General features: G+C 37.9%; 1 protein-coding gene across 2 annotated transcripts in view; it reads right to left on the bottom strand.

Annotated features, from left to right (window-relative positions):
* The window catches only part of LOC146000261 (sodium/potassium-transporting ATPase subunit alpha-like), a 471,911-nt gene that overhangs the window by 190,248 nt on the left and 257,408 nt on the right, over positions 1-24,255 (bottom strand). The window contains exon 1 of one of the 2 annotated variants that reach the window (XM_083137722.1): positions 11,514-11,545. The exons of the other annotated variant lie outside the window; for it this stretch is intronic. The gene's annotated coding sequence lies outside the window, so the exon portion shown is untranslated. Of the gene's footprint in view, positions 1-11,513; positions 11,546-24,255 lie in introns of those variants that run through there. 2 annotated transcript variants of the gene reach the window in all.

The following is a 24,255-nucleotide window of genomic DNA, read 5'->3' as shown; positions in this document are numbered from 1 at the left end:
CCGAGGAGAAATTCTCAAAGGCAGATTCTATGAACAAGAACTCAGCAAAACTAAACAGCCTGACACGTATCTCATAGAAAAAGTCATCCGCAGGAAAGGCAAAAAGTTATTTGTCAAATGGCTGGGTCATCCGGAAAACAGCTGGATCGATGCAGACAAAGTGATAATATGAGCACCTGGGATGTTATAAAGAGGCTGCCAGAACCTGAACAGCAGAATAAGATAAATGGAGTGCTGCTGCCTGATAATATTAGGTGTCTTATTGTTGGGCCATCTGCTTGTGGTAAAACTACACTCATGGTTGATAATTTTTTATTGGCCCCCAACTGGTTAGACTGGAAAAACAGGCACTTGTATGTTTTCTCTAAGAGCTTGGAACAATTAAAATATCAGCAGCTGATGAAGCTATATGATGGATTGGATATTGCCACTTTTGAACCAGATGTTAAGCCACTTCATGAATGTCTCGATAATTCTGTTGTTGTGTTTGATGATGTTATACTGGATAATCAAAACAAGGTTAGAAATTTCTTTACACAGGGCCGACACAAAAACATTGATTGCTTCTACCTGGCACAGACTTTTTCAAAAATACCGAAGCAGCTGATCCGAGACAACAGCAATTTTATATGTGTGTTTCATCAAGATCATACCAACCTCAAACACATACATGATGAATATGTAGGTGGGGACTTGAGCTACAATGATTTTTCCAAGTTTTGCAGCAGGTGCTGGAACCAGGACAGTTATGGGTTTGTCACTATTGATATGACAAGAACACCCAATAGCGGCAAATACAGAAATAAAATCAACGATTTTCTAGACGTTGAAACATATATAAATAACCATGAAACGACCAGTCATTGACGATCTTAAGTTAAGAGATTATCTTGTAAAAAGATTTAAGGGATGGAAATCAGAGAACCGAGGAATTTATGAAAAACACAAGCAAACAGAACAGCCTGTAATTGATGCTATTAATAATTTAGGTAAGAATATCAAAACTGTTACAGAGCAGAATCAAGATTTGATCACGGAGCTTGTACCTGTAGCTGCAAGGAACATATTAGATTATCCATTCACCCCACTTTCCAGTATTCATACACCTAGTCCTGTTGCTCCTCGAAGAATTGAAGCTACTCAGGATCCTATTGAATTGGGTCTTCTTGCTCAAAAATATTTAACTACACCTAAAGACAACAAAGATGAGGTCTTTGGCTTATATGCTGACACAGAGCTTGATGGGAGCATCATTCATAGAATTGGCAATTTCAGAGTAACATTTATGGGAGATGATCTGATTGTTTATTCAGAATCTCGTCTCGGAGAAAAAGGTGGTTTTGTTAAATATCCCGGCACACCTGGGTTGTGGGAACTGATGACTAGGAAAAGGCCTGGCAGCTATACAGATCAAGATTATGAACATTACAAAGAAATATTAATAAAATCAGATGCTCTATACCAGAACAATGATCCCACACAAAAAAGAGTCAAGTCTAGCAGTGGGGCAAAATACAATAATTTAATCAAGCCCATATGGTCACAGATCAAGACTGGCAGTGGAATCAAACAATACAACACCCTGCCTAAAGAATTTGTGTGGGTTGATGATGTCAGGAAACTTGTAGATAGGTTATTGGTGATAGCTGGGGAGGAAAATGCTGGGAACCACAATTTTTACAATGAAAAGGTTGGAATTATGGACATGATAAGCACCAAATTGTCTAATTTTATAGTGAATGACCCTAAGGGGATTGGATATCTCATAAAAATTATTAATACTCTACCACCTAAATTTTGGAATGTTTCTGAGGGTCGGGGGTTGGTTAATGACATTATAAACAAGCTGCCATTTGAACTACATATTCCAGGCTATCAGTATTGTGGTCCAGGCACAAAATTGGATCATAGATTAAACAGAGGTGATCCTGGTGTAAATCCCCTAGATGCTGCTTGTAGAGACCATGACATAGCATACAACACACATTCTGATCTTGACAAGAGACATGTTGCAGACAAGAAATTAGAAGAGGCTGCATTTGGTAGATTTGTAAGCAAAGATGCTTCTTTGAGTGAGAGAATAGCAGCATTGGGAACCACCATAGCTATGAGCACCAAACAAAAACTGGGGTGGGGGCTGTGAATATGTATATAATAAACCTACAATGAAGGCCAAGGGTGTTATGTATCAAATACCTTATGCAGGTCTCAAATCTCTTAAAACTATTGACAGTCTCTTGACCAAAAAGCAGCGCAAGAAAAAAAGCTCTTGTCTTGCAAAGGGACATGGTATGAAATTGTTGCTTAGTACCCCCCAATTAAAAAAATTACAGCAATCTAGAAAAAAATCACATACAGGGGGTTTCATATTTACTATCCCGGCCATCTTAGCTGCTCTCGGGGCTGTGGGGAGCTTGGCTGGGGGATCAGCCGCCATAGCAAAAACAGTAATAGATGCCAAGAAAAATAGGGCAGAATTAGATGAGCAGAGGCGCCATAACCTCGCCATGGAGAAAAAAGGCAAAGGTGTTAAGAGAGCCATGAATAAGTTTAAAAAAAACAAGAGCCGCTTACAAACCAAGATATTGAAGCTTTAATCAAGCCACTGGGCATCAAACATTTTAGAGGTGTGTACATGTCTGATTCTTTACCAGAACAACCACTCAACAAAGAGTGTGGCATTGTTAATTTGGATGAGTACAAAAATCAGGGCACTCACTGGATCTGTTATCTTAAATATTTAAACAATGAGGCATTTGTGTTTGATTCATTTGGAGGTATTCCACCTGAAAATTTAGTACAATATCTAAAATCAGCTAATCTTTATTACAATAATGCCCGTGTTCAAAACTTCAAAGATGTTAATTGCGGACATTTGTGTTTATCTGTTCTTAGATATATGTCTCAAATAAATAAACCATCAATTGAAAATTTTCAAAAAGCCTTGTGGTATCTGAAACATCATGGGGGTATTCCATCTCACCAGCCAAAATTCAATATTGAAACTCAAATTACATGATGACATTGTGTATCCCAAAACAATAGCTCTCAGAGCATTTTACGGCATGTACCTGATCCCTAATATTACGCACCACAACAACACAATTGCAATAGGGGATCAAAAAATTGTCATCACTCCAGGGCAATATAATCTATCCACTCTAAATGCTCAATTACCCAGAGGTGTAGTGTTAAGTCAAAATTCTGTCACTCACAGAGTAGAGATTGTATCTGCTACAGAAACAGTGGATCTGGGTACTATAGGAGAGCTGTTAGGCTTTGAGAACAACACAAAACTCGAAGCGGCCATCAAACACACTGCTATGAATATACCCAAATTCTTAGCCATAGAGACACTGAATATTCACTGTAATGTGGCTGAGGGTATGATCACCAAATCAAATGGCATAGGCACTCACAAACAAACTGGCATCATTGCAACATTCAAACCTAATTCCGAATTCATGGAGCCCATCATCTACAATCCATCCCCAACATTATATTTTCCTGTGTGTCATAACAGAATAGATAACATTGAGTTGATGGTCACTAATGAAAAAGAAGAATTAGTTGATTTTGCTGGAGCCACAACAACTGCAATCATAGAGATTAACATTTAAATAAAAATACATACAATGGAAAATATTGAGAGTTATGAGCTACAATCATTCCCTCCAAACAGGAGGACATTTGCAAATTTAAATCAACCCAACACAGAAATCGAGGTTGATCTTGATGTAGGGGATGGCTTTATACACCCTCACAGAGCAGATCTATACATCAAATTTGATGTTGTAAAGCTCGATGGAACAGATTATCCGGCAAATTCAAATATAAGACTTGTAGATAATTTTGTGCCGCATCTGTTCTCTGAAATTGAGATCAGAAAGCATGGTGTTGTTATAAACAGAATAGATTATCCCGGCATTACCTCCACAGCTTTGGCCACACTAAAATTATCCAAAACCGAAGCTTCATACTACAAAATAGGGGGATTTGAAGCTGGTGATAAGATATTATCTAAAAATCATACAGTGCTGTTCCCCATGCGCCTGTTGCCAGGATTCTTCTCGGATTACAAAGAAATTATGTGGAAGGGCGGGTTAAGAATTACATTTAGAAGAGCTGCAAATGATAATAATGCATTGATGAGGTACAGCACATTAAACTCTACAGGAGAAGCTCTGCCTAATACCTTACCAGATGCAGGCAGATGCATTATTCAGACTATGGAGTTAAGAATCCCGGTTGTTGAATATGAGGCCAGTTATGCTCTGAAATACAAAGCTGATATAATAAAAAATCCACAGATTCCTCTGCAATTTTACACATATCAATGCGTACAGAAGCCCGCATCTGGCGCATATTATGAATTTGATGCTACAAATTCATTCTCCAGTATTCAATATGACATGCCTGATTTTGTAGTGGTATTGTTTCAGACTGGAAGACACAACAATCAGGAAAAAAATTCAAGTAAATTTGATAACTGCAACATCAAGAACATATATCTTAAAAATGGCAGAAATGAGGTATTTCCTAGAGAAAATTACAATTTAGACATGTCCAAGGATGATTTCCTCAAATTATATGAAGCTTTTTCGGCTTTCAAGAGGGTCACTACTGGCAGTACTGACATGTATTACACACCAGATGAATTCAAAGCACGGAGACCCATGTTTGTCATCAACGCTTCAAAAAGGAAACAAGTTGTGGTTAATGACAGGACAAACATTAAAATTATCTGTGAATTCCACGAGGCATTACCTGAAGACACCATATGTAGTGTCATTCTCATAGGGGAAAAATCATATGTTTATGATGTAAGAAATGAGAGAGTCACGGAGCAATTCTAGAAGATATTTGTTCTATTATCCTGTTGTACAACACACAAACCTCAACTGTATTATCAGCTAGCAGTGAATATCTTATGTGTGGGCAGTTGTATATATTTCAATCTTATATGAGGACTCGAACCCGGAGCCCCTTGTTTACAAGACAACAATATTAACATTTTGCCATCAGGAGAGGCTTCACATTTTATCAGGACTCAAACCCAAGCCTTTTGCTTACAAAGCAACAATATTAACATTTTGCCATCAGGAGAGGCTTCACATTTTTATCAGGACTCAAACCCAGAGGCCTCCTGATTGCAAGGCAATAAAAACCATGGGGCTATGCACCACACTCCACTGGGCCTCAGAACCCAGTAACTATAAGCTTTATATTAATATACATGGCAGAATCAATCTGAGCTACACTAAAATTCAATTCCTGGGATTTTGACAGAAAAACACACTATAAGCAATAAGATCATATGGGAACTTGGCATAATTTTAAGTATAAGCAAATCTGTCTGAGAGGCTTTCACCCTTTCTACACTAGAATTCAAAATTCTTAAAATTAAGAGCATATCACACTGGAAGAATTGGGGTATAGGCCCCTCTTGCCATTGTCTTAAGTACGGGTAAATCTATCTGTTGAGCCCTCGCCTTTTCTACACTAGAAATTCAGAATTTCTTAAAAATCAGAGCATATCACACCTGAAAAATTGGGGTATAGGCCTCTCTTGGCTTTGTTTTAAGTATAAGCAAATCTGATTGTTCAATCAAATAGCCTCGCCTTTTCTACACTTGTAAGTGGTCCTGTCCGTACCGTAAACCCCACTACTGCCGTGCGAGAAACTTACTTACCTAGAGAGGATGGGGGCTATGGCCCACTTTTTTTTTCATCACTAAAATTCTAGAAACCATTTTGTTATCGAATCCCTGCTTCATTTCTTGTTTATTTAAGTTTAGTTATTTATTAATTATAACAATTTCAAAAATTACCATAATTAATAGAAATTAATAACCAATTATTGAATGAGCGTCACACACATATTTCATCATTCACTAAAACTCGCAGAAACCATATTAAATTTTCATCGTGTGTCTTTTTTGTTTATATAGGTGCAGTTATATATTAATTATAGTCTAATAATTAGAGTTTTTCCTCCTATGTACGTTACATTTATGCTTTTATGAACAAAAGTAATACAGAAATATTGGGATCACCCTAATAAAAAATAAAATCACAGTTGAAATATCGAAAAACTATAGGTGGTAGGCCTGACCCCCACCCCACCCATGTATTCTTGGCAGAAAAGTTAATAATATATGCCCTACTTGTAATTATACTTGTATAATTAAGTTATTAAGGAAGGTGAAAGCATAATCTTAATTTTGTAGATTTTTTAAACATAATGTGTCTAGAATCTTCGTTCAGTGGTTATATTAATTTTGTGCGAAGGCAAAACAACTTCAACCAGCTTTCTTTTCCTTCCTGGTTGTAGCCAGGACGCTGTATGAAAAGTCACGACCGGCTTCACTTAGTGCCCTTTCACATTTACAGCGCTCTGACCAAACGCAGCGCTTTCCGTTATTAGCGCAATTACTGGGCGTTTGTAAAGATGATAAGTCCTAAATGATTTTTGCACATAAAATGAAGTTGATTTCCTGTTGCAAAAAGAAGGTTTCGAAACCTTGAGCCTAATTCTCTTCTTGGTTGCAGTGCTTACGTAACGTCCTGTCTGCGACAAGGTTTTGCAAAAAAACATGTTGTTTCTTTATCATGGACGATGCATTTTTCTCAATTCGTTTAGGGAGAAGAAAGTCGAGCAAATAATAGCATCACGCCGGTAGCTGTTGTTTGTCCTCTTCCTCTGACTGGCATTTTGAGGACACCTATTCACAGATTATGCGTGGAAAAAGATGTGCAAGGGCATTTTCTCTCTCCCGAAGTGAAACCGTTACAAGCATGTCGGAAATAGAGGACTTCATACTATCTCTATGTACAGTCGAAAGATGTGTAGTGTGTGTATGATTGTAAAATTAGATAATTGTACACTTCTGTTCAGATAAAATGCCACAAACTTTAACTGACCAACCTTATAAAATGTGCCACTTAATGTTGATATCTCAGATTAAGTTTTGTTCCATTTTCATAAAAAGATTCACTATTTTTAAACCATAATTACGATTCTTAGGTGCGTTTCTGCTTGTACTAAAAATTATATTATACATTACTGATTTAATAATATATTGTTCGAGAATTTTAAGATATCTAATAATTTTGTAATAGTTTTGTCCGTTCAAATAATCATTTCTATCTATTCATATTGTACAGACACAATTCATTTTGATGATGCAAAATGTACAAGTGTTGTTCAAAAGTTTAAACTGTTAATAATACTGTAATAAATACATTCCAATACACCATTATTGTCTTCAATATTATTATAGCCAAAATAAATTGTCACATTACAATTTTATTTTTCAATAAATACAGTTAGTGAATACTAACATAGGAATGAATAGAGAGAATAGAATTAAGTTGATATCAATTGATACGGTAAAATATAAACATTGATTCTACTGGTAGTAAAGTGGAATACATAAGTATTATTAGGTAAATCGTTCATGACTATTTTCACTTGTAGTACAGTGGGATACATAAGTATTGCTCGGTAAATTGTCCATGACTATTTTCTTGCGTCCTGCGTGTTTTTGAGGAATACATTTTTACATAGTTGGTGCAGAGGTTGTCGGCAGCTTCTGTGGTGTTTTGTGTCAGCTCTTGAAGGTCTCGTTGCGTAGAACAGACAGAATGAATATCGTCATGAACGATATGCTTAGTAATAATTATGCATCCCACTGTACGTGCCACATAATCTGATGAAAGCAGAACTCTATCTTGAGTGTTGCAGTTTCTAAAATATGATGCAGTTTCTTGAATTAAAATATATTTGATTAAGGAAAATATGTACATACTGATGAGAATAAGGAATTCATAAATCGAGATTTACGTCTTGAAACCTGAATCGATACATATACCCTATATCATTGATTAGATACTCGAATCCATTGTTATAATCCAATATGATCTGTTACCTCCCAATCTTCACTTCGGAAGACACACAAAACAATGAGACATGTCTGGGCCCAAGGACATGTTAGCTGCTAGCCATTGTTCGTAGAGGAAATTACGAGAAGTATATGTGAGTGCATGTAGGCGTACGTGCCTCGTTTTCCCAGTAGGGCTCCATACTACTCGCCCACTGACGATTCAAAGAAGCAAAGACGTGATCTACAAATTAATATATCTTGAAAGACACTACTTGGGGTCGACGAAATACAAACCTGGTCTTACGCTATACCCTGCCCATGTCTTGTTAAATGCTAAATCCTAAGTTCAATTCGCTGTGTAGGAGGTGAGTGAAGTCATTTCAGTCTCGATTTGGACTTTAAAGCAACCAAACATTTAGTCTTTCAACATATCGTGTAGTAGAAACTTTGCTGAACCCCCAAAATAAGGCTGCAACCACACAATAACATTCGGATAATTCTCTCCTAAGAACTAACTAACTTACTCTAGTCTTCTTAAACCCTAAGGTTTATGGCTGCAGCAACACAAGCCTTCCATCTGTCCCTACCTGGGCAAGATCAGTCCAATCTATTGCATCCTTAACCGATTTCCTTTAGGTCCATCTCAACGTTATCCCTCCATCTTTGTCTTGGCCTTCCTGCAGGTCTCTTACCATCAGGTTTCCCAACAAGAATCCTGTAAACTCTTCTTTCCTCTCCCATTCGTGCCACATGGCCTGCCCACCTAAGTCTTCTTGATTTAATTATTCTAATAATATCTGGTCAGGAATGCAAATTGTGTAGTTCCTCTAAGAACAGAGAAACAAAATCCAAAATATTTAATTTTGCAACGAAATATCGGGAAAGACTAACAAAACATTTTTTTTTCAACCGCACGAATTTCTAGTACACGAAAATTAATGTAACTCATACTATGCAGGGCCGTGAGCCCCCGGCACGGCAAATTAGTTTCTTTTAAATTCCATACCCGGATGCCAATAATTTTAGTCGTAAATAGCTTTCTATTTTTTAAACTTTGTACGTTACTTCTACCCTTTGAATTTTAATATTAATAATTATAATTAATTAATAATTAATTAATCATAGAGAGCATTAGTTCGATTATGTTTAGGCTTGTTGATAAATATAACATTTGATTTAAATTAGTTGACAACGACTGGATCTAATAAAATATTTAGTTTCCTCTGACTAACTAACTGACTCTCTAGCCTTCTTAAACCCGAAGGTTCATCGCTGCAGCAACACAGGCCGTCCATCTGTCCCTATCCTGAGCAAGATCTATATACTCTTTTCCATCCTCTGACTAATAGCATTAAATTAATTTGGTAACTGCTGATTGTCGTTGCCATGTTCCATTTCAGACACTGGAAAATTCCAATTAATCAGAATATTTCCACTTCAATATGTTTGTTAATGAAAATTGTTGCGCAATCTAAATTGACAGTGGTACCCGTCTGCTAAGTTCTAAATTTGGAGGCGGGAAGCAACGCAACTCCGATTACATCGTTTGATCGCCAACGTTTAATACGATCTTGTATAAATTAACAAATTAAACGTTTTAAGATCTTATTTCAAAATGTGTAGCTTTATCTTTGTTGTGTGTGTGTGTATATATATCGTATATATATGCATACACAAACACACACACACACACACACACACACACACACACACACACACACACACACACACACACACACACACACACACACACACATATATATATATATATATATATATATATATGTGTGTGTGTGTGTGTGTGTGTGTGTGTGTGTGTGTGTGTGTGTGTGTGTGTGTGTGTGTGTGTGTGTGTGTGTGTGTGTGTGTGTGTGTGTGTAGTACAAACTTTGTTTTTAGGGAGTTTTAGTGGGAAAAGAAGAGTTCCCCGGCCTTGAAGCACGAAATATGGGTTCCAGACATTTTACCCTCTCAGTCAACCTGAAATGAAAGTTGCATTTTCCATCTCGGCCCTGCATTTTGTTGACCTATTTCCTGGTGAAGTTGCTTAACCCTGCAACATCGCCTACGCTTCTGGAATCTGTCGAAACCTGATCGGTAACTTTATTGATCGGAGCGCCGCGGCGGGCAGAAATGGAATTACTTCCCACGTTTTCGTCCCCGGGAAAGTGGAATGGGTGTATCCATGGAAACGACTGTATATTTCGAGTTTTCCTTTCGAAATGGTTTCCTCCAAACAAACAAAAAAACAATGGTGATTTCTCCCGTTTCTTTATTTTCGACTTCATCCATTTTCTTTGTTATTTGATTGTATGTGCGTACAGTACAGGGCTATACAAGCTTCCTCTTACATGGTTTTAATGGTAGGTTGTAAAGTACTCCATGGAACCAATTTTATCGCTGTATCTCGTTCGAATCTCCCACGCTCGAGCGTGCTAAGCTCGAACGTGCCACAGTCGTAGTGGAATGACTGACAACGTCCCGTATTTCAGAACCTAATAAGCAGCACTGTCAAACCTGAAGCCCATGCATGGAAGGAAATCACTATGCAATTACAATTCTAAATAATAATTTCGTATATTATGTAAGACTCAAAGGTAAGGATGTCGAATCGACCCTTCCTAAGAGAAATATGTATCATACATCGTTGGAAAGGTTTTGAATCAAGGATTACAGAAATGTATGATTTAAGGTGAGGAAGCAATGGAAAGTGTAGAAAAAGGTATTATTAAGTTTCGGAAACCTCCATTATAAATTAAGCATAATGACCGTAATTTACGTGGTGATGTAAGTTAAATGCTTAATTTGTGATGTTAGGCTTATTGGGTTTAGTTATTTTAGCGTACATTTAGAGTGTATTTATGTTAAGGGAACCAAACGTAACGGACCTAACCTAACAATGTAGGCATTCCTCGAGTAATGTGCCATAAGAGAGTCAGGAGAAGTAAGGGTCTCCCTTATCGCACAACGCTAGGACAACCTTGAACAACAAAGTAACCAAGAGCATATGGATCCCTCGATATCGATAGGGAATTTTTTTATGAAGATTGCGTGTTCCAAATTGTTAAAAACAAAACTGGAGGGCGGAAACAAATATTTACGAGTGTACAGCCGTTTAAAGTTGCGAGGTGGAAGTCTACTTGCAGCCATGTCAGTTTCGTAGCACCCGTACCGATGGATATATAACAGTCGTGCCCCCCGATTCCGGGCTCAGGCCCTGGGGTAATTGACCTACCGCCCCCTACCGCTACCGCGGCCCCGTCTTTTTCTATAGAGTTCCCTTAAAGGCATGTTAGAACCTGCCCAACACACGTTGAAAATCAAAGTTCGACCTGTAGTAATTTTTTTATTATTTCATAGAAATGTAACTTCAAATTGAGAAATTCACAGTGGCAATTCGAAGTGTTAAATACGTACTATTAGCGAACAATATTTTTTTAAACTTTCAAACGGTAAAACACAAGGGTCGATTGTGCAGTCTAGCCGACACAAATACAGCACATATGAAAGTATGCAATATCTACAGACCGAAACGTAAAATGGATACACATGCAGACAGACCTGCCTAAGCAATTACAAATATCGTATCACAGTGCAACAAGTACGTGTTTATCATTGTTCACTTACCAAAAAGGATAATCATACTCTGCGAAATAATAAAATGCAGTTATAACATTCAATCGAACATCATTTCAATGTGAAAATAATCGTAGGAACATTATATTTCAGTCTAGGTAGTTTCAGCCCATAATAATCTATTTCATTTTCACATATCTCGGGTATCATATGGTCAAATTTATTGCAAATTGTCTCTACTTTAACCCCTTTCAGGGAATACATCTAATTACCAGTCACCCTGTATAGAATATCCACCTTGGTAGTTTCAGTCCACAATCATCTATTTCATTTTCATACATCACTGGGTATTAATAAGAGAGACTAAACTACATTTAACATGGAGATCATGACTATTCACTTAATTTTCAATTTCACTGTGTCTTTCACTTTACGATCCATATTTGAGGGCCTACTAGGACAGACAAATTACGGTTATATGTGCTGGACTTCGAGAGTAGTTTTGCCTGTTCGAGCGTTATTCGCTCGAGCAAAGAAGCTCTCAATTCCGTACGCTATCTAGCGTTGTCCGTACGAACTATTTGGCGCCCGGAAGGAAACCTCTCCTTCCAGCGCTCTGGTAGGCTGCGTTTCGTAGCAAGGAGGGAAATGTTCCAGTGAAGTGAATGCTGAAAAGTCTTAGCTTCATCTCTTGTCTTTTTCTATATTTTTCTTTATTTCGATGAAAGCGAAGAAGAAAAACTAAACAGACGAACTCAGATATGCATTTTGTGATGTGTTACCTACATGTGTGCATTACAATAGTGACAATCTGATTTAGTTTGTGAACAGAACGAGACACGTGAAAACAATAGCCCGCCTAGTGAGACGGCAAATATTATAGAATGTTCATACCTTACATACCAAACACATTTGCCGAATTCCATTCTCGCGCAGAATATTGACATTTTTCGCCGTTCTTCCAAAATGGCGGCGCTACCTACCGTTTCAATGCAGATCACTTAATATGTTGTGAATTTGAATTTAAAATTTTGGGTGCGTCAGCACTTAGGCTATCTTGCACCCGTCACGTTATACGGGCTCCTTAACATAAAAAATAACATAGCTGTAACGTCGCATAACTAAAATATTAGGACATTCTGACTTCGATTAAAAGCTGAGGCTGTAAAGTGGCACTCAGTACACATAAGGACAAAGAACAGGACAACACACAGGATTATGCTGGCGGTAGGACCAGTCGCCAGAGCCTCGTTAGTCTGCCAAAAGCAGTCCAGTGTGTACTACGTGGAAGTGAGGTTGACAATTGGGTGTACTACGTGGAAGGTCGCCCCTTAATATGTTGCTTTGATTGATTGATTGATTGAGTTCACTTTGCGTTTTGTGCCACTTTTGGCTAATTTGCGAAGATGGGGATGAGTGATGATGTTATGAAAATGATGAATGGACACTCACTAACATCCATGCCCAGGTCGGGATTCGAACCAGGGACCCCTGGTGTCGTAGCGCGATGTGCTAACCACTCCACCAAGGGGGCCCCTCCTTAATATGTTGTGATTGATAGAAAAGATGCATTTCAAAAACCAAACTATTGACAATTAGTTCCCATTTCGTGATAACTTGAATTTGTCCGCCATTTTTTCAATATGGCGTACTTAGCGGCAGGGTGATCGTCGGGGAATTTTGATGTGGTGTTATTAATGCTAGAAAGTAGTTATAAACCAAATTTCAGCTCGTTATGAATTAATTCCTCTATTTTTCCTATTTTGACTGCGCTATAGGTAATGAGTTTTATTCTTCCAATTTTCATATTTATAAGCACTACTTTTTGCCACGAATTGTCATTTTTTCAGAATTTCTAATTTACAATCTAACTCAGAGTAATATGTTTCAAAATTATCACAGACGAATCCAATCTACAAACGTTCTGTTCCATCCATATTATGCAATTCAATATGTATCCCCTCCACCCCCACCCCCCGGCGTTGGAGCAAATAGATCATTACATGACCGGCGCTGACCTAGTTTCTCGCCGTGACCTCCGCCGAACGAAGGCCCCGCCCTCTCGCATGTCTTCCGAGCTCCGGTTGGCTGAGGTATCGATCGTTGCGCCGCCACTCGGGATTCCGAGAAAATTACATGCCACTCCGAATCCTTGCCCCTGTAAGGTCTTCCGTTTGCGTGACCTGACCTGACAGAGCTTTTTCTTCAGCCGCCACGGGAGAAGGAGATTCCGAAGTTTCAATTCTCAGCTGAGCTGTCTCCGATTCTCGCTTGTTAACTATTTTTCTAACAGTAGGGTTAAATTTCAGTCACACTAAATGTATTTATTAATTATGAATAGAGGCCATACGGCGACACTCCACTGCAACAAACGTCAAACGTCAAAAACTGACACTTACTCAGAGTTCGGTCAGTTCATTGCACTATCCAACTTGACTAGTTCCTATTTTAAGGGGGAGCAAGTAAATTAACAACAAATATTGATGGTTGATTGTTGCATGCATCCTTTCATATCGAAATAATATCAAGATGAGATCCAAAATTAGTCCAAAACTTGTACTTTTCGTGTCCATACAATATTCAAAGTAAGTATAAAAAAGTCTAAATCAAAGTATAATGTCCAGATTACGTCCCACTTGATGTCCAAAAGTGATCAGTAAATGTCCAAAACGTATCCATTTCTGGATATCTTTTGGATATCACGTATGCGGACAAATGGATATCCAGTGAATGTGTATTGGACATTCCTGGATATCTAATGGATATCCAGAACTTCCGACACAAATATCCAAAAGATATCCAGTGGATATATTTTGGACATTTGTGTGCTGTGTGACCTTAAAGTTATTGCAAAACTGACCTAAAAATAATTTTCGGTCTTAAAATGAAAGTTTTATTTTTCTTAAATTACAAGAGAGGAGTGCAATATTTCGATAAAAATCTTTGAATGGTGATGTAAACTGCCGAAGCAGAGAGGTCTGTGCACTGGATGGTTGTAGGAGGGGGAGAAAACTTTACGAGAAAGCATTACGCTTATGGAAGTATTGTTTTACTTGTTCTCTTGGGAATATCAAACTTCCGATGGTGTAGAAAAACACATCAGCGGAAACAGGACAGCTTTGAAGATTATGCTTGTGTTAGGAAAAGTCGTAACTTCCATTTGATTAGCCGTAACTTGAAGTTGTTTGTCCCCAACTTAAAAAACCGTTTCACTTGCAAAATGGGGAGAAGTTCATGCTCTCTTGTCCAATGTTTTGGCTTTTTCAGCATCAGTGCCCATCTGACGATATTGAAATATAAATGCTGGTGCGAAACTGTCACTCTTTGCCTTAAGACAAAATCTTAAGGCCGTACTAAAGGCAATTTTGTGGTAATTTTTCGATAACAGATGGCAGCACCGTTTGCCATGGCAACCGAGGACCATGTTGCCAGATCTCCGCGTAATCAAGGTAGATACATACAGGTTGGTCGATTAGGGTACTCCTTGATGAGATATGACGTCACGTTGGTTAGCAGATTTTATTGAAAAATCTAAGTAGATGTGGAGCAACGTAATTGTTTACCATGAGATTTTAGTTGTATGTTCTTATTGAAAAAAAAAATACAACAATTTATCAGCAATGCAAGATAGTAATAGTCGTAATAGTAATAAAATCCCTTGTATTGTATTATGTATTTCTTTAAATATTTCGAAAGCAGAAGAGAACATACGAAGATAGCTGTAGTTAATTCAAACACGAAATGCATAAAGTAAGAAGAGTAATTGAAATAATTGAAAACATTTTGCAATTACATATGAAGCGAATGCTGCATTGACTGTAGAATTCACTTTATATAACAGTACTTGAACATATTTATATCTTTTATCGGTGACGTTAGCAGAATTTTAGTGAATAGAATATCTTGTAAATATTTATAAATATTAGCGCTCTCTAACGATCCTCAATCTTTTATCCTTCAAGTGAGTAAACATGTAATTCTGCACCCTTATACTGAGTTTTAATATCGCGATTTTGAAAGAAAAATGTCAAAAGAATCCTGGATACACAATAGAATACATATTTGTTATTTTTATAATAGTTCAATGTTATATACAGTTTTGTAGCGCATCTAATTTATTTGCATGTCATGTCACCACACAATGTCCTGTTTCATCGTTCTTTACGGATTTGGTCTATTGTGGTTTTCAGTTCTGCAGCTGATGTAGAATCTTTGGAAGTATCAGTAACATTTTCAAGTAACAGTAATTGTAACTCAGTTATTTTTCCACCTAACTAGTAAGTTGTACAATTACTTTACTGCATGGAAAGAAATATTAACTTGAACCAAATGTTCTCCTCAAAGAATGGTAAATTGACGATTATTAAAGCCATCCCCCGTGGCGGAGTGGTTAGCACATCGCGTTACGACGCCAGGGGTCCCGGGTTCGAATCCTGGCCTGGGCATGGATGTTCGTGTGTGTCCATTCATCAATTTCATCATATCCACTCATCTCCATCATCGTAAACTAGCCAAAAGTGACACACAAAAAGTGAAGTAAAATAAAGCCAATCAATCAATTGATTATTATTAAAATCTCGAGACCATGAGGACAATTTTGTATTTTTTTCGTCAAGAGCCAGGATGTATCCCAAGTTTATTTGTATTATAACACTTACCATATAAGACTACATACATAATCTCCAACAATCCTCATGGACAGTAATTTTATAGTTCAACAAAAATTCCAAAAAATATTTGGTTTGCTCAACAAAATGAAATGAAATGTTAATCGTAATTGCTTTGTAACAGAAGTTTACTTTGAATTTTATTGCGTCAACGTTTGTACATGAAATGTAAGAAATAAGTTATAATTTCATGAAACTTAATGCTTAGCATTTAGTGGTCAACGGTGGTGAAAAGGACATCGCGCTTGCAACTCATGATCCGTACAACGTCTTACGAGACGAAACAAATCTAGAGTAAAGTAACTGTATTAAATAACTATGTCAAGTACTTTCTCAAGAACAGTAATAACAGTAATTATATGCGAATTACTTTCTCAAGTGATTAACTCGGAGTTACTTTTAAAGAGTAACTATTCAAACACTGCTGTATCATCGAGTTCAGCAACATACTAGTATGAATTGCGAGGGAAGTTGAGCCTCCACCTTGGCAAAGTGGTAACGTAATCGCCTTGCAATACAGGAGTCCCAGGGTCGATAGACGGTGAGTGTACAGTGATCGTCAAATAAAAATGGGACAACTAGATCCTGAAAGTCTCCCTTCTCTGCAGTGCGTCTTGTGTGTTGTCTAAATCTACGGCGATGAGTGAATTGTAATGGCAAATTTTCAATGGCAAGTTCTGTCACTGCCGTTGAGTTAGGCAACACACATAACGCATTGCAGGGATGCAGATATTTCAGAATATAGGTGTCCATTTTTATTGCCGGTGACTGGATATAGTGGTTTGGATCCCACTTTAAACTGTAGGTCCAGTCCCAATTAGCCTTTCTGTGTATAAAGAAGATTTTAAAAAACGTATTTCGAGGGAAGATACAATACAGTAATAAATACCATTACAATAGAAGTTCAATAGCTTACAAAATAATTGTTTACAGGGACTACTAAAACTAGATTTTCGGGATATATAAAATCATATTTACGTTGTTGTTTCAATGCATATTTATTATTTTTCTTTATCGTACCCTGCAAAACATTATTGCGTTCTCTGAGAGCAGTGTTGGCGATTGGGAGAGGGCAGGGACACTTTAATTTCCATTGGTAGATGAGGTTTTGTATAGTATTGGGGTAAAAGTGGGGGCCATCTGTCCCTCCCCCTAATTGCCGCCACTCTCTGAGAGATATGCTTTTTGCAAATCATCATCGTATTCAGGAAGAAATTTATTTCCTTAGGATTTGTGAAAATACCTCTAAAAATTTAAACTTGCAAGAATATCAATGAATGCGTACCAATGCTGGACAGACAAGACAAGTAAGTCACACTCCTGGCACTGTTTTTTTTTCTCCTGTTTCCCCTAATATACAATTTACAATTGATGACCACTTCCTATCAGATATTATTAAGGCTTGAAACATAATTTCTTGAGCATATTTTGGACTCTTGATTTCTAGTAAATCATCACCATTCAATCAAGTGTCTACGCTAGCAAGCAAAAATGTATGTACTCTTCCATGTAAAGTTCGAACAGTCCAGTTTGTTGAATTACAGTATATTCCGTAGAAGCTTATACACCAACTGCCATGGTACGCAACTGCCATTGTCGGTCCAACCTATTGTCCTTTTGTACAAATTTCAATATTGCTCTTTACTATTGGTAGAAGACACTTCGATTAGTTTCTCAAATGCTCATCTGCAAAAGGAACAAATAAAAATAGTTTTAACATCGTATATGAGACTATGAACTTACAAAACATGTTTAAAAAATATTGATATTACATTGTTCCAACCTTAGACAAGTTGAGTTAATAATGGAACTTACGGATGTTGAGTAAATGGATTTGAAAATAATGGATCCAATTGGCACTATAATGCTTAACGATATCGTCCTGTTATTAAAGAGCAGTTTGGTTCACGATATGAGCTCACTTCAATGATCTAACTTTATAATGAATGTTAAATATGATGAGCCTAAAACAGAAATTAGCAAAATAATTGTTAGAAATATTTTCATAGTAGAGTGATGATTGCAACGCTATATGGAGTGAAGTTCCTCCAGGTTCGAATCCTGGTTTCATGTATGTATTTAATCATTATCTTTGTTCAAATCATCCATTTTATCAAATCATTATTCATCATCATTGTTCCAAGGAGCAGAAGTTGGAGGTAAAATAACAGAAATACATTATGAAACGGAAATTCAGTTCCTACTATATTTTTATTTGAATTATTATAGTAGACCAGCCAAGAAGCAAAAAAGCTTTAAAAAACTTTTATCTGCATGGAATGTTAATAATAGACATCCATGTAAAATCAATCAGTCATAGGTCTGAGAGAAAAACTAGTCAAGCTTCAAACTCACTGGTATTTGAAGTAAACTATTTAGTACAAACGGCTACTGAAATCCAATCTGATATTGAACCAAATATACGTAGCATAATCAGGACAAGTTATGATTTCTATGAAGCTCTGTGTCATTCCCAATTAAATTATTGCCCTTGTACTTGCAAGTATGGGAACATTTATCTATACCGGTACTCATTTTTAAATTCTCAGTAAACATACAGACTTGTGTTCGATAGACGGTAAGATTTTAGTCTCATAACTGTTAGGCTGTACTTTTACACTTTAAATATATACAGCATCAAGTTATTGGACGAAATGCACTCTTATTATGAGCCGTCCTAATTTATAAAAGGACAAGAAAACAGAAGAGCTTCATACAGTTTACAAAACCGGTTTTCTGACGTGTTTCTGTAAAGGAAGATAACAGAACTGTGTCCGAAACTTGCAAGCATTCAGGGATCTCACATTACATCTATTCGAATCAAACCTAACTTAGCCTGACCTACTTAATACATATGAATATTTGCGAGCTGCTTCAAAAATAAAAAGAGACAAACTCTTGTAGAAAATAGGTCAACAAGTACTCGTTTCAACCATGTACAAGGGCAAAGTAAAAAACATTTAAACAAACTACTAATTTGTAATAAACATTCCGATGTTGTACATGTAAATAGCACGAGTTTCGTAGGTTTGGAAATTAACTTACAGGAATGAAAATAGAGCATTTTATGCAATATTGATTTAATGATATCAGATATAATCTATATTAAGCTACGTATATTTTATGCTATAGTAATGATCTCAAAACGGTAGTTATTAGGATTATGCCTAACGTATATATAACATTCTATTCTGATTTTACATTTACAAAGAATTATCAACTTCGTTTGGAAGTTAAAAAAGTCATGCAGTGTCAAGCGATATTCTGACCGATATTACATCAGAAGATATTTCTTCAACATGTAAATAAATTATACATTTTGCCTATATTGCAAACATTTTGCCTTTGATGGATAATATTAAGCAACAAGAAATTAAATATTAAGACTTACCTTCGAGCTTGTTCAGAATTTTAACATCCTCCGTGGAATATTTGTTCCCCTGTTCTCGTATCTGTACGGAATTCGATATCCTCTGGTAGCTTGGTTTGATTTTCACTCTTTTAAGAACTTGCATTGATCATATCGTTAGACAACACGGAATGAAATATTGGCAACAGTGTATGCTAAATCTGCACCACGGAGTATATTGCGACGAAACGCCACTTCAAAAGTTTTAATGATAAGCACTACTCTCTCAAGGTACGAAATGTTTTCATTTTTTCACATAGTATTTAAGATGCTTGCGGGAAGAACATGTGATCTTTGTTTCACCACGAAATCTTCCATACTAGTCATAAAAGAAAGAAAATGCACGGGTATTAACAAAACTACCACTTCAGCGCCATCTGTACGCAGCAGTTTGAACATGACGGAGACCTTATATTTTCTGTTATTTACTTAAATCCCTTCAATCGTAACAAAATTATAAGGTTCACATGTTCTAGTGAATAAAACAATCTTTTATATCAGAAAATTTCTTCCTTACCGAATCTATATTAGTTGTACGGTTACCCTTAGAAATTTGGGTCTATGATTTAGCATGGCTTTAGAACCCCCTTAAACTCTACAAACTCAAACTATTGTTTCCTTGAGGCTGGGTTATGTTACGCCCACTTAGGGGTGGAGGGTTCTTGTTTGGCAACCTGTGCGTCCGGGAGACACGCTGAAGTGGGTCGTTCCGGGTTTTGCTCGAGGACACAGTGACACTGCAGCTATGGATGTACTCGCCCCGGCATCGATCGGAGGACCGCGAGATCTGGGATGGGAAGGTTCCATCCCGGTGCAACGGTTTAATGCCGCAGTGTAAGGTGCAAGAGGGCGCATGCGCCGTTAATAACATTGTGGCGCTTACACTAAACATCCCGTCCGTCTCTCGGAACATCCTATCACCCCCCACCATCTCGTCTCACCTTCAAGGATGATGCGATTAAGGGCGCTTGGAAAGGCGAAGGGTGGGGCTGACAAACAGTAAGAAGAACGAGAACTAAACTTAAGACAGGACAGACGAAATAGAAAAGAACAGAATGAGATGGAATAGAACAGAATTTTGATTGATTTGTTTTATTTTACTTCGCTTTTCTGACACTTTTCTCAAATCTGGAAGATGAGAATGAAAGATGATGAGATGAAATGGATAAAAAGACAATCACAAATATACGTGGACAATACTGAAGACAAGCCCTATACAGTGGATTCTATTGGCTGTGAGTCCAGAAGCCAGAGCCTTGTTAGTTTGTAAGAATGTACTACGTGGCAGAGAGGTTGATATTTGGTTGTCTTCAGAAAGGGCCTATTACACCCCAATAGAATGGAATATAACGGAATAGAATAGAATTCAATAGTACGGAATGGAATAGAATAGAACAAAATGAAATAAATATATTAGTATGTATTATACAGGGTGGCTCAATAAGTCACTTAACACCCTCAGTACAAGGCCACTGCGGCATGGAATTTGAAATTGGCGATGACCAATCGTTATCTGGCCCTCTTGATGTCCGCCATCTTGAATTCAACTTCAGAATTTTAAATGGGAGGGGGGTCGTGCGACATATCAAAATGGGCTAGAATTTCACGAGAAATGCAATGGTGAAGGTGTTTTCGACGTATCTTTAACCAGTAAAAGGTTATGACTGAATTCTTGTACCAATTTGCTACTTTTCGAGGTGTTAGAAAAATGCCTTAAAATTTGTTTAGCGCTTCGGTAAGGCATCGAGATCAAAGTGACGTCTATGGAGAGACGTTCGCATGCCATTGCACATTATTTTAATCGGATACATCCATGAAGAGCTGTGCATTATGAATGGTTGTCGCGAACAATTTACAGTGTGACGCTTCCATTGAATTAAAAGTCCTTCACAGTGACAAGGCTAATGTTTATGTTTATAAGGAAGTTTATAAACAGAATATGTGACCCTTGTCATCTGATAACTAACTTTGGACAAAAACTGGTTCATAACGTTCCCATAAGTGTTCTGGTGTTCTTCCCTATTGAAAAAACTCTGTAAAAAGTACCTTCTTCCATAAGCAAGGATGAAAAAAAAACTGTTTATTTAACAAATCCAAGTAGCCCTAAGCAAAGTTCCGTTGATGGAAAATTGACTAACCAATCGTGTTCCACACAGCACGACACCATTAACTTACCAGCACTAACCATTCAGGTTTGATCTGTCGAAAATGGGTTATCAGATAAAAATCATCGTATATTCTGTTTATGAACTTCCTTATGAACATAAACATTAGCCTTGTCACTGTGAAGGACTTTTAATTCAATGGAAGCGTCACACTGTAAATTGTTCGCGACAACCATTCATAATGCACAGCTCTTCATGGATGTATCCGATTAAAATAATGTGCAATGGCATGCGAACGTCTCTCCATAGACCTCACTTTGATCTCGATGCATTACCGAAGCGCTAAACAAATTTTAAGGCATTTTTCTAACACCTCGAAAAGGAGGAAATTGGTACAAGAATTCAGTCATAACTTTTTACTGGTTAAAGATACGTCGAAAAAACCTTCACCATTGCATTTCTCGTGAAATTCTAGCCCATTTTGATATGTCGCACGACCCCCTTTCCTATTTAAAATTCTGAAGTTGAATTCAAGATGGCGGACATCAAGATGGCCGCCGACCGTGTGGGTGGCGTCAATGTGGTTCCCCCTTGGCCAGATAACGATTGGTCATCACCAATTTCAAATTCCATGCCGCAGTGGCCTTGTACTGAGGGTGTTAAGTGACTTATTGAGCCTCCCTGTAGAATAAAATCGAAGGGGATAGAAGTATTTAATGGAATGAAATAGAATGGAATAAAACCTAATGTAATAGAATGTAATGTAATGGGATGGAACCAAATAAAATGAAATTGAATATTATACAATGGAATAGAATACAACCGAATAGAAATAGCATGAAATTCAATGGAATGGAATAGAATGATATGAAAGCAAGCGAAACAGAATATAATGGAACAGAATAGAATAGTAATAATAGATGAAAAAGGATAGAATACAAATAACCAGAATAGAACGGAATGGAAAAAGCATGGATTAGAACGGAATAAAATAGATTTAGTGGAAGGGGGCGGGGGACCCAAAGGATTCCCCCAGCTTTAGCGTTGTTCCCATTCTAAAACGTATCCCCCCAGCTTGCCGCAAGACTGAAGCAAACACTCCACCTCCCACCTAACAATTTCCACTTCCACCACTCTGAAAAGAATGATATAAAGACCAAATGAAATATAATGGAATGGAATGAGACAGAACATAATATAATAGATTAGTTCTTTGTGCATATTTAGTTTACTTGATACCAGATGCCTCATTTTAGTCTAAACTTAGTGATGTACCGATTCTACCTCCCCTACAGCAGAGACTCGCTCTGCTCTCTAAATTACATCATACAAAGAGCCTGTTTACCCTTGCTGGCCAGAAGGATACATAACGGACTTAAGTGGTAATATTACATATGTGGATATGTGTGAATTTACTAAGGAAAATTACAACCATTTCGAAAAATAGGATTCTCTGTTTTTGTCTAAAATTGTTTACTGTGTAAATAAGTGAATTCAATGTCCCTGAACTATCGACAACCCTTGAAACGGTATGTCTAACTTAAGCTCTTGTCTAGTCTTACGGTGAACTGCCTACATGCTGGAAAGGGACGTGGGGAGTGGGGAATACGCCGTAGACCAACCAGACGACAGCGGTGGCGCCGAGTTAGGACGTGGCGGGAAGAGGTGCTGCGCGCACCTCGTTCTGCAAGCTGCTGTGTTCTTCATCGCGCTGGATTGGTCGCTTCCCCGCTCCCCAGTTCCCTTGCCAGCATGTAGGGCGCCCGCCGTAAGAACAGGCAGGAGCTATTGTCACGGTATCTAGTGACATGTGAAACGCAGTTCGATATAAATTATTTTTTGTTTATTGATTCATTTTATGCACAAACATGAAAGTGTGAGGTTTGATCTTATTTTGTGAATAAACTTGTATCCGAGCCAGACGTCGGAAGCTGGGGACGGGTTTTTCTTGAGTGACAGCGGAACTGCCTTTTTTCGGCTTAGAACATGACATATTTGCACCAACGCGGAGATAAGGAAAGATTATTTTCGCCGCTACCGGGCTCGAGTCGCAGCAGGCGTTCGAACCCATGTTCACGGATGACCAGGAAAACCAGCTGGAGAGCAAGCCTGTAAGGATCGAAGACGCCTCGGTGACCGAGTTTCAAGACAATGGACACAGGTCATTCGCATCTCCTCCAAAAGCGAAGCCAAGCTACCTGAGCGTGGGTTTCAACGGACGAATTTGATTCTCTTATAAATATACGGTGCTACCATCCCAGACACAGTTTTTACCCGGATTTCACAGAGAGAGCATCTCCGCGCTACACTCTCACGTGATCATTGCTTTGTGTCCGTGGACTTTGTTTCCTTACGTGCCGTGAGCGAATCGCAGATAGAGGGATACCAGTGTGCGCCTTATTTTGGTGAAGATTACGCGGTGATTTGTTTTTGCCAAGCGTGGACTACATAAGGATGGAGGGCTAAAGAAGATAGAGAAGGGGGGCGTCGCTTCCCTGACGCCTGCAACGACGCCGAAGCCAGCCAGACGACGCCAAAACCAACCACCAACCAAAGCCCGAAGGACGCTGTCAGATCGACGTCCCAACCAAAGCCCGAAGGACGCTTTCAGA

This window comes from Lepisma saccharinum, chromosome 16 (genome assembly GCF_977018435.1).
Source record: "Lepisma saccharinum chromosome 16, izLepSacc3.1, whole genome shotgun sequence".
NCBI lineage: Eukaryota > Metazoa > Arthropoda > Insecta > Zygentoma > Lepismatidae > Lepisma > Lepisma saccharinum.
The sequence above is the reverse complement of the archived record's forward strand: the minus strand, read 5'-3'. Positions and strand labels throughout refer to the sequence as shown.